This window comes from Amphiprion ocellaris, chromosome 20 (genome assembly GCF_022539595.1).
Source record: "Amphiprion ocellaris isolate individual 3 ecotype Okinawa chromosome 20, ASM2253959v1, whole genome shotgun sequence".
NCBI classification, from domain to species: Eukaryota; Metazoa; Chordata; class Actinopteri; family Pomacentridae; genus Amphiprion; species Amphiprion ocellaris.
Window position 1 is genome coordinate 13906812 of NC_072785.1, and position 12537 is coordinate 13919348.

Below are 12537 nucleotides of genomic sequence, written 5' to 3' on the forward strand. Positions count from 1 at the left end.
TCAAATCAGCAACAGTCAAATAAATCGCTCATTCGGCATGGTTCAGCACCCTCATTTGTTTGTCCATGTGTCACAGGGGAAGGAAACACTGTTCAATGCAGCACACAACAATCTACAACCGTGTTCTGCTTTCTGTCCCACTGAGCACCTATTCTAAAGGCTTTTCATTCTGTCCTGACATGTCACGCTGACAGGCAGCATTCGTGCCTGCCGAAGAAAGAATGGAGTAAACACACGTTGACGTTAGGAGCTAAGAGCTCCCTGCCAGCTCTCAATGGGGGTTAAGGGTTAATACTAGGCATGTGCATTCGCTCATACTTGCACACAGCATACAGGACTCTAATTGTGACTAGGGGCCATTGTACATTAGCCAGTGACTGACATTACATGACAGGGTCTCGCCTCTGATCTATTTTATCCCAGTTTGTTGCTGCACTGCTCAGGGTCCTTTAAGCCCATGACACCTATTAGCTCTCATTAGCTTCCTGTGGTTCAGCAAGATGGACTCTGGTCCGTCAAATCAACAAAGAAGGACATGCATTTGTATTTGTTGATATTCTAGAAATCAGTTGCTCAGATAATGACAAGAAAAAGTTCAGTTCTTGCAAATAATTTTTGGCACAGTGGTAATATACATCCTGTGGGCATCTGGACTGTTTCAAAAATATTGTCACATTAAAGAAATAATTTGGCATTTTGGCAAAGACATTTGCTGTCTTGCTGAGAGTTTGATGAGAAGACTGATAACACTATTATGTCTTTCTGTGGTTACAGTCAGGAGATGGTCAATTTAGCACAGAGGCTGGAAATGGGAAACAGCTTGCCTGAACTACCAGCTCAGTAGTCAACGGGAGATAATATTTGTTTAATTTCCACAAAAACCACCATGTCTTCTTGGAGCCTTGTTATTATTGTGATGTTACTAAGCAAACAAGAGAGAACCCAAGAAGTCACCGGTGTTAGCCAAAAAATAGTCCCGCAGAGCCTCCTTTTAAACTGTAACTTGTTTCTACTCAAAGGATATTGTATGCATTAAACACTTGGACTGCTGCTGAGCTGACCACACTTTCATTGATTGGTTGATCACAGGAAAAAAATAAACATCTAAAAATATCTACAGGTAGTGGATTGACATTATCCTTTATATGGTTGAGGCCTGTGGTTACTGGATATAAATTACATACGTTAGGTAGGGAATCCAAAGTGTGGAATCATTTCAGAGGGTAAAGCATGAACCAATGAAGGCGACATGCAAACTCAGGCTCTACACAAGGAAAGTTGTAGACCAGTCAGAGTGGGACTCATTGGATTAATCCCAGAACTCTAACACAGCATGCTCTCATGCACACCCAGAACAACAGGCACATAGAGAGGGCAGGTAAAAGCTTTATGGACTTTTAGATGGTCCTCTGACCCACCAGTGTGATGGTCAGTACAACACTGCAGCTGAGTGCCTTTTTTTTGATGGACGGCCCACCGATAGCAGCATTAAGTCTGGTTCCTACTGTCTCTGTGATAACTTATTGGACCAATGCGGAGGTGATCACTGGCAACATTTCGGCGACATGTGGCTAAATTAATATTGTTGACTCGGTGGAGCCAAATTTTAGATGTTGCCAGTAAGCTTTCCCATGGTTCTATCTGATTCCAACCTAGCTGCCCCACTGTAACTGTAGTTTTAAAAAACATCTTCTCTGATGCTTCGGCTTGACAGGGGGTCAACTAGCAGAAACAATTCAAACATTTGAACACTGACTGTTCATTTGTCAACCTCAAGCATGGCTGGTCATTGAAACATGTAAGTAGCATAACGTTGTCTACTTTACTGGTTGCTCTAGCATTATATACTCTAGACAACTATGCACTATTAGGTTCATTGAAAAAAAAAATCTTGTTGCAGGGTTTTCTGACACATTCAGAATCATTGCTGCCTTTGCAATTGTCACAGTAGCTGGCTTCATGCTTAAAAAAAATTCTATTTTAAAGGCTCTTTTTTATGGTTTTGGATTTCTCTCTAATATACCGGCATTGACAATGTTGCTTATAACATTCTCCGATAATTCAAGAAAGCATTCTATATCACTCTACCATTTGTTGATGCCAAAACTACACATTTAAATAATTTAACTATAGTCATAAACATGCGATGACTAGTCAGCTAGGAAAATCTTTGGTCAGGGGCAGCCCTACTTTGGGCAGATCCAGGCTGGCTGTTTCACCTAGCTTCCATTCTTTATGCTAAGCTAATCAGCTGCTAGTTAGCGCTTCATATTTATTGCACAGACATGAGTGTCATCAATAATCTTATTTAACTAAAACAGAAAGCTAGTAGAAACTTCTGTGAATACGCAAAATTATTCTTCTAGTAACAACAAAAACTGTTTGGTGAGACAAATACAGGTCCATACACAATTTTAAAAGTTCACTGGGTTTTCCGGGACTACTCCACTATACCACAGTGTTAAAGACTATTCTGTCACTCCTTGCTGATTTACACAAGAGGCTCCTGCATAATGTCAGCTGTCAGTGTCAGTCTGGATCGTAGTTGACCGTCTAACTTGCTTCCACTCTTCCTCTACTGCATCCCATTTCTTCCTTTGCAACTGTTTTTGTTTCTCCTGTTCCACTTGGCTCCTGTCTCTCTCTCTCTCCACTCTCCCTCCTTCCTCTCCATTTTATCTGGAAGAAGTCTGCCTGGGGTCATTCACCTGAGCCTCCTCACCTGGCCTCTGATAGGCCTGATGGGACGGAAGGCCTGCCTGCTGAGGTTAAGGGTTGTGGAGGGCCGCGGGGAAGTTTAGCAACCTCTGTTTTCTGTCATGATGACATACCTGAAAACAGTGAAGACTTCAGGGATTCAGTTTGCAGTGAATGCATACTCAAATACAAACCAGCTGATTAGGACATCGCCAGGTGTGAAGAGAACTGTAGGGAAATTTAATTCACTTTACGTTTGGTTTAACAAGAAACTTTTTTGCAGCTCACAAATTGATTTTGTTTTAAAAACACCCGAGGCTACAGTAGGAAAAAAATATTTTTTGACTTTAAATTTAACGTGAAGTTTGTGAAATGGAGCTGGATCAATTTTCAGCCCACTGCTCTTTATGTAATGTCAGTCATGCGTCTTTTAGTCACTGGCAGTTGATGTGCGTTTGATTAGTGGGACTGGAATCGTCAGCTATCGGAGATGACGTACTGTACTGAGCCTCTACTGCTCCTACCACCACCACAGCTTCCAGCCATGCACCTGTTCCCTCAGCCGGCTCTATCTCTCACTCCACCTCACACAAACGCACACAAACACACACATTCACACACGTCTTCGCCTGTGGTTTCAACTTGGCTTTTTCTCATTAAAGACTCAGTGAAATTTGACAGGTTTTGACAGCGAAGGTTTCCGCATAGATCTTGCCATGGTGACAGATATCCGACAGCTTGATGATAACTGCTGCCTTATTGCAGAAACACAGGTGTCCCTCATGGCTGATGACAATAGGCAGCTCTGAGTGATGGACGGGATTGATGAAAAGTTACAGAGCTGGAACAAGAGGAAAGTGTGCATGCTGGAGCGACGACAAGATACAGACCGTGAACTTGTGTGTGGTCACTGTAACACTGACCTAATGCTGAGAATATTCACATAAGTCCAAACTAAAGGCTTTGAAGTTCACTAGATGTACGTAACAAGGCTTATCAAATTACAGCTTTCCAACTGAAATCACAGTTCGAAGACTTTAAACTAGGGAACGACCGATATGTTGTTTTTTACAGGGTCAATACTGATGTCGATTATTGGTGATCAGGAAAGATCGATAACTGATATTTTGAACCAATATACATTACATGTGATGTTTTACCAGCATGTGAGGGCAGAGAACTTGTCATTCATAACTAGGGGTCTTCATTAATAAGGATGACGACAACTGAATATGTAAAATAGAAATAGGAGTCACTAAATTCGGATGCTCTCCTCTGTTTATGTGGGATCGGTTGACATTGCTCAGTTTGTGTGCTGCTATTTTGTTTTCTTAATATTTCAAGGTTCTCTCACTTTTATTGCCCACTAAGGTCCATATCTTAAAGCATCATTATTTATTATTTTCCAACCTCTGTTTCAGGATAATCTATGGCTGCCTTCAAACTTAGCTGCTAGCATTAGCATAGCCTTAGCCACTATGAGAGGAGCTAACGTCCCTGTTCAGTTTTTGCAGTCTCTGATTAAGAGACATTTCTGAGACCAAAGAGTGATGACAGACAGAGAGAGGAGGGTGGATCAGACCTGAAGTAGTACATTTAATTGTTCAATAATCTGCCATTTAAAATACTGGTACCGATAATCAGGAAAATGCCAAATATCAGCCACGATAATCAGCCAGTCCAATAATCGTTAAACCCTAATTTAAAGTGTTGTGTCAATTGTTTCACAAATTCATGCCGTTCTCCTTGTGTGACAATTTTGATGGTATCTCACGTGGTAAATCTATTATTCAGTGAATACTAAACTGAAGCTTGATTAAAAAAAAAAAAAAAGAAAAATCACAATTAAAAATTTTCCAAAAATCTCACAGCCCTAATGCATAGATGTACTTTTCCAGGATTACCTTTACTATGCAAGATCATTACCCAACCTGAACAATTCCTCCTCATTCCCCTTCCTGTCTTAGCTCCAACCCCTCTTCTTCCTCCTCCTCCTCCTCCTCCACCCTGTGCCCGTAAATCAGCTCCTTAGCGCTGCTTTTAATATTGCTTGAGTGTGCAGTCTTTTTAACACACTCTGCCGTTCACTCCTCTCGCGTGCCCTCTGTCAACAGTAAACTTTCTGAAAAGCGAGCTTAACAGGCCGTGAAAGGGCGGCACAGATGGCTACATCCTAGGTGGTAATTATCAACCACTTCCTCCTAACAAAAAAAAACAGAAAAGAAACAAGCCAAGGTGTTGCAGACAGGTCAACTGATGCCGCTGACACGTTCGTAGGCTCTCTGGCAGCGAGCTCAAACCGATGTACAGGAAAGGGCCTTCTGGAGCCCAGACAGCAAGCTGACAGTGTCACAGGTCAAGCACAGCCATAAGAGGATGATTTTTGGCTTCAGTGCACATCAACCTGAAGGAGATCTATATTAAACCACACTGGCTAGATATTTCCAATATACAATTCTGCAGGCAGTGATTTAATTGTTTCTTTCAATTAAAGTTCTTTGGAAGTACTGTAATTACATTCTAACAGGTTCATTCCGATGTTGTGCAATGTACAGCAGACAGGGAATAAGAGCCAATTAGCCTCAAAGTGTTTGAGTCTTCACTAGGTGTTGATAATCTCAGCATTTATGCATACAAACAAAAAACTGTTTTTTTTAAGAGCTTAATCATTTATTTTGCTGTAGATCTATTAAAATTGAAGGTGACAGCAAATCCGAATCCTCTTTAATTTGGGGGAAATTTCATACAGTACAAGGTGATAGGCGAGGCTCCCCCTTACCTCCGTACAAGCCGCCCGCCGCATGCAAAAATATGTAAATGCTGCTCGTATTAGAATCTTTGTCTGGTTGTCATTCTCACATGGGGCACATCAAAGCCATATGACCTGATTTTGCACCTGCTGTTTAATTAAATTTACAAGACAGACACAGTCTCCACTCCCGGTGATATACAAATCTGGCTTTATTACCCCGGCACTGTAATTTACAAGGCAATTTACTGCTGGGCGGTAATGGTGCCTGCCAAAGTGTTCCCTCTGAAAAGATACACAAACATGCACGACAACAAGTTATCCCATTTCCCCTCTTGAAGATGGGACCAAGAATGCCAAGACCGCTCTATGAAATGTAACCACATGATGAGCAAGTGAGTTCCTGAGGCACCTATTGTACTACACACCTCAGTGTTCCACTTAATGAAATGTCCAATATGAAATAAAACGACAGAATTTTTTAAAGCTGCCAGAAAACATTCCTTGACTTGTTTACACTGGGGAAGAAAAAATCCTACAAACGTGAAGCCGAACTGAAGCAGTTCTAAGGCAAAAATGATCATTTCCTCAAGAAGCTCCGAAAGCAAAAGTGATTCACATTCGGTGTCAAGACTTGCCGCCACAAGCATAAACCAAAGTTCGGGGTTTGTGAAAGGGATCACAAACTCTACAAGAAACAGCTGTTCCAAATGGCCACGTTCACACATGAGATGAAAGCTCTCCTACTACAGAGAGGGGACAATCGTTTTTAATAGCGATAACTGCACACATTCTCATTTCTAAACACAAAAAAAAGTATTCAGTAGCTGTGTCACAAACAAAAAAAAACAGGGAAAGTCCCTAACCAAAAGCCCTGTGTTCTCGGCTCCACACACCTGCGTATGAACGTTGGTTTCTGAAAGTCGTGAAAATTCCGAGACGTGATTGCGGGGGCTTCACATCCAGCAAGCACTTCTGATGAAGCCTACAGGTGGGTTGTGAGGTAGGATTGGGGTTTGTGAAATGCTATGTATATTTAGTAGCTTGCCACACCAGCTGTTTGCAAATGTACACTACAGCACAACACAGCTAAGCAAAAAAAAAACAATGGAGTATAGTCAACTTCAATATTACAAAGGGTGCAGTGGATATATTTTATATATAAAGTAATCAGCATCAACATTAAAAACACTGATCTGTGAAGTGAGTAACACTGACTGTCTTGTAGCCTGACTCATTGGATGTAGATTATAAACCTACCATTGGCCGATAATTTCAGTCGGCATTCTCCCTCCCTTCTGCTATCTGTGTGTTACTGTTTTCTTTGTCCTGGGAAACAACAACAGTAACCTCAAGGCATCAACCGACCACACTGCAACTAAAACTGAAACAAAGGTTTGTGGAGGATTTGCTTTTGCTCTGGAACCTCATTTTACCAAGAATAAAACTTAACTAAGGGGATTTTACTGAGTGAGATGACATCGTGCAGCACATAATCTGTCAAAGTAGTACTGAAGCTTCCTAACCACACTACAACTGCTCAGAAAAACCTTGAGAAAACGACAAATAGACAACGCCTTGACGTAGCCTTCAAGCCATCCAGATCCCAATCCGACTGAACATTTACGAGATACATTGAAACAAGCCTGATCCACAGACATCCCACGCCACAGGGCTCTGTCAATGTCCTGCTACTAGATGTTACATGATGCCCACAGAGTTCCTTGTCCCGACTGTTTTAGCAGTACAGAATGGACTGGTACAATACTAGCATTATGGCTGATCAGTCACTACCTTACTATGTTACAACGGAGTACATACAAAGTTGAATTTTGGCGTGTACGCTCTGACTTCATCACTTACAACAGGTTCACACCGAGATCAGAACACCACAAAACCACATCAGATACTCCGTTTGACAGCAGCTGTTGTAGAGAATTTACTATATGTGGACTGAGCTCCAGCTGTCTGGTAGCTGTCACGTGTCAGGCACATTAGTCATGAAGGGAATATACTGTCTGCTGAGCCTTTTTTATGTGAGGGCTGACATAGATAAACACAGCAATACACTTGATATTCTACAGGAGGCTGAGCTACACAAAGTACAGCATACCAAATGCACTAAGCTCACGACTTGAAATAAACAAACCCCACTCATTAGTTGCTTCAAACAACACGCAGCAATGCGACACATGATTTGTACACAAATTTAAGGTTAACAATGAGCGCAGCCGAGTTGCCGCAGCATAAACAATAAAGCAGCAGCTCGGAAGATATAATTAATGGTGACATGAAGATAAGTAAAACAAGCTTTCCCATAAACCTACTTTGAGTTACAAATTAGCAAAAATTAGCATCCATCATACAATGTTACTTTGCCCAAAGGTAATATCTGCGAGAGAGCATTTTTAGTACCCCATCAATAGGGACAACAATTTTCTATCACTGTGGTGTGTTATGTATCTAAAGTTCCTACCTATTGTATGTTTCATTTATCTTCTCACTTGGCTTGCTGTCACAGTAGCACCACAAGTTTATCCAGGATTCGCCCACTTATCATCAAATTGTCTCGGTTCCCCAACATCTGGCATGAGCACTAATTAGGGTGTTGTTTTCTGTTTCTTTGTGTAAAGTGGCCCTTTCAGCTGTTTGGCTGCACTTAGAGAATGACTGTGTGTCTGGACATATTTATTCTTTATTAATTTTCACTTTGAGGCCCTGTGTATAGTCTGAACACTTCAGACTTGGGCAAAATCTGCTTGTAAATAGGATTAGGGCAAATGCTATGGTCATATCCAGAAAATGTACACAACTACAAGGGCTTCCTGAATGCATCTCTAATTCACATGTCAAGGTCAATACCCTGTCATGCAGTTGTAGAGAAAGTGGCCCAGATCTGCACTAAAGTTTAACTGCTTCTTCCTTTCCCCAAGCTCCATCGCTTCACTAAGTTTCATAAAAAATCAGTCTGGTAGTTGTTGCATAATTCTGCCGGCAAACAGACAGCACTGAAAACATTCTCTGTCAAGGTAATAAAGAAAACAAATGGCAGTCACTTGTTTTGGTAACATAAACTGAATGCTTTTGCTCTTGAACCTCATTTTACCAAGGATGAAACTTAACTAAGGAGATTACTCTGAGTGAGATGACTTCCTGTAGCACATAACGTGTCAGCGTGGGACTAAAGCTTCAGTTTGGCCTTTAACGTTCTGGTTATATAAGGGTAGAGGTCTGAAATGCAGCACCATAGTATATCTAAGGGTGTGCATGTGATTGTGCACGCAAATTTGCGATTGCATGTAAATCCGAGACATGCCCCTGGTTGCAGTAGAGTGTGCATCTCAGGCAATCCATAATAGATGATGAAATTTGGCAAGCCGTCCAGCCTTATGGTCCTTTCCTCCTCCTGCAGCTGCTTGTTTTCCCAGAACTCATCTGTGCTGCTGACCAAGAGTTGTGTGCGCATGTGTATAAGAGAGAGAGAGAGAGAGACAGAGAGAGAGAGACAGAGAGAGAGAGACAGAGAGAGAGAGAGAGACAGAGAGAGAGAGAGAAACTGTGTCCGTATGTCACTGTCTTTGCCCACAAGTGCTTCACGAGCATCTTTCCATTCCTCAATATGTCAGACTTGAATATGAAAACGGGCAACTTTTTCATCACTCAACCACCATGTGCACATATGGCCACAAAGCTGATGGTGAATGTCAAAGTTGAGCGGAAAGGCCAAGGAGCAGTGACAAACCGACAAAGCGCCACAGACTATAAATCCAAGCCACACTGTGGTGACAGACACAAATCACAGTCCAGTTTTATCCAGACCAATTAACAGTCTGATGTTAGATTAGATTGTTTTACAGATGTAATGTCATCCAAAAGTCTTCATGGGTATTTATTGGCATGTACTGAAATACTGTGTCGAATTACACAATCTGTGCAAAAATAACAATAACATTAGAGAATCTTATGAGGCAAGATTGATACCATCAATAGTCACCTGCATTAACATTTACTTACGTATTCAAACTTTTTTACTGAGGTTAATTTAAATTAATTGCAGCTTAGTTTTTTTTAATCCTCATTTTGCAAAGAATAATCGCATTTTATTTCCAAAGATTAGATACCTAGCTTTGTTCAGATGTAGCAAAACTCACCCACCAGCACTAATTAACACATTAGTTCTCATTTGTTTAATTGCTTAAACAAAACTGCACATTATAGTTTTAAGAGGGTTATTTGTCAAACTATTTCTCAGTACAACCACAAACTAAGTAGCAGTTTTTTTTATATGTCTCTTGAAGATATGAGAGTGGTATTGATCTTCATATGTCAACTATTCTTCTAGAGATGCAGTAATACAGTTTTCCCATTAGAGAGGGAATATCACGTGCATGTCAGGTCAATTCACAATTAGTTTAAGCTCAACATAAAATAGTTTACTAGCACCATTTGACTTCATTTCGTTGTTGGGATGTAGGGATACAGCCATGTTTCACTAGTTTAATTACTGCAGTGAGCACGTTTTATCATTACTGAATGAAATAATGGCCGAAATAAGACTTCTAATAATCCAGAATTGCCCTTTAAGTGATATTAGTAATCTGGTCCATGAGTTTGGAGGGCAATTCTGTGCCTGTTCCAGGCTGGCTATCTTTGATCAAGAGTTGTTGAGGATGGTCAGTGATGTATTGTCGTAATTTATGTAGCGTTTTCATCAGGTAAGGTGGCCTCGGGCCTCCTGGATAAATTGTTTCAAAGTCATTGACCCACAAAGTTCTAAGTTTCTCCCTTTCTAGCACACTTGCATCCATACAAGCAGCGGTAAGTCGTGTGCCATGATTGATGGGATAGGTTGGGCTGGTAAGATGGGATGCCTGTGCACAGGCTGTACAGCAGCTGTTTTCTCCAAGCTCGAGGAGAGCATAGACGGAGAGAGTATGTGTGAAAGTGAGGGAGAGAAAGAAAGAGAGAGAGGTCGAATAGAAAGCGAAGGGAGGGCAGAAGGAGGGAGAAGAGAAAAAGCAAGTCTACCTTCCTCTTGCCCTTCAGGCAGACCAGGTGTCTGTAGCTCCACGCTGAGTCGTACCACAGAACCTGGCACGGCTGCTCTCAAACAGGTCCTCCTCATCGTTCTCCCTTTCCCCAAGGATGGCCGCAATTAACACACACAGAGAGTGCACAGTGTAGAGAAAACATGCCGAAAATGACAACGCCCCAAGCCACAGCACATGGAAGGGAAAGAGGGAGAGGAAGAGAGAAAGAGAGAGAAACAAAAAGAGAGAGAGGCAGCCAGAGAAGCACACCGGAGAGCTTGTTTTATAAAGGTGCAGGTGCAGGATTTGAGTGACTGCCAGGTTGCACTCTCCTTTTGGTTCCATATTAACGTTGTCAGCTTTTTACCTCCCCTCTCCTCACCTGCACCGCTCCATTCCTCACCATGTTCTGCTGTTTGCTCATTTTCAAGTGCTCCCCGCACACCCAGACGCTACACGATACACAGCAGTACAAGAAAGTTTGGCAGAAACTTTCAGCCTTGCAGCCATCCTTTTTGAATTTAAGAAATGTTTTAGAGGTTCCATAGGAAACTAACGAGGCATCCTCGAATCAAAGCTGACAGCAGCATACATTTCAGTACACCGCTGTTTGAAAAGGTCGAAGATGCGTACACTTTTGGACAGGATGCCACTCATTTCTGATGAGTGAGGTGTAGGGAGTGCAGTGACTTGGTGAATAATTAGGCACCTGTGTGATGAAATAGCAGAGATGCAACGCTGTGATTGAGTCAGATGTTGCAGTATGTTAGAAAATGCTTTTCTGACTGTACAAGAAAAACATAACATTGTCAATGTTTTTGAACATGCTATTAACATTTGTTCATCTATGTGCAGTTTTTGTTGTTTAATCATTAATTTGGCATTTAGGAGTGCACTTCAACTGAAGCTCTGGAAATCACAAGAAACAGATTTAAAAAGAATAAAAAAATAAGCAATAATGGTCAATATATCCTGATAATAATGGCCAATATTGCATCTTTTCATTAGAAAATCCTCCAGGACTCCAGGAATAAGACTCCATAGGACTAGTAGAAGACTTGCAAACTGACCTGTGAAATCATTTGCATGTATCTAAAAACCTGTATTAATTACAATAGTTCTTTTCAGCCACTTGGGGATAGCAAAAAAAATCATGGCACATTCTAAGTTGATATCACAAACATATTGAACAGTTCCTAACTGTTTAATATAGCTAGCGTCTTGACGCTTGTCTCAAGCGCCTTGAGACAATTTGAACTGTAACTGGCGCTATATAAATAAAATTGAATTGAGTTAAATTGAACTAACTAACATCATATTCACCAGACATGGACAACAATAGCGTTCTTGACCACCTGTGTTTCCAGCCTCTTGAAGTTTTCCTTTATTCAATATTAATTTGGCATTTATGATTTCATGTTACTGACAATCAGTACAGATGGATAAGAGGCCAGAAAGGGCTCCAATATTTATTCTTTTAGCTCTGTTTTCGGTCTCCACCAACCTATTTGGCTCTTGAGCAGTTAAATGTTTGTCTTGCAATGGCAGTCAAAAAACAAAAAAAAATATTCATGAGAGACATCAGAGTCAACCAAAAGAGTAAAAACTTTAAAACAGTTGAAAAATACTACAAAGAGGAGCTGAAACAACTTCCTTTAATGACATGCAAACAGTCATGTGATCCATTGCTACTATATTATATGAGATGTGGTTGTTGCTAATTACTCCTAATAACAAAACTGGGCTTTTGTCTAATGGCTATAATTCTAACTAGCTAGAAAAAAAATATGCGTTCAAGCTAAAAAAAAAAAAAAAAAAAAAAAAAAGGTTTATAGAAATAATTTCTACACACAGCAGCTATTTGCACTGTCACATAAAAAGAGCAGGAAGTAGGTACCCTCACCATAGGCCTGTGGAAAATGTCCCTGCACTGGACAAATCACAGTAAATACGCCTCCAATCCCAAGATTCTACACTTCTGCTGCTACTAAAACCTCAATACTTATCTGCGTAATTAAGCTTTTAAATCACCATTCTATCACATAATCTATTTTTGTCCCT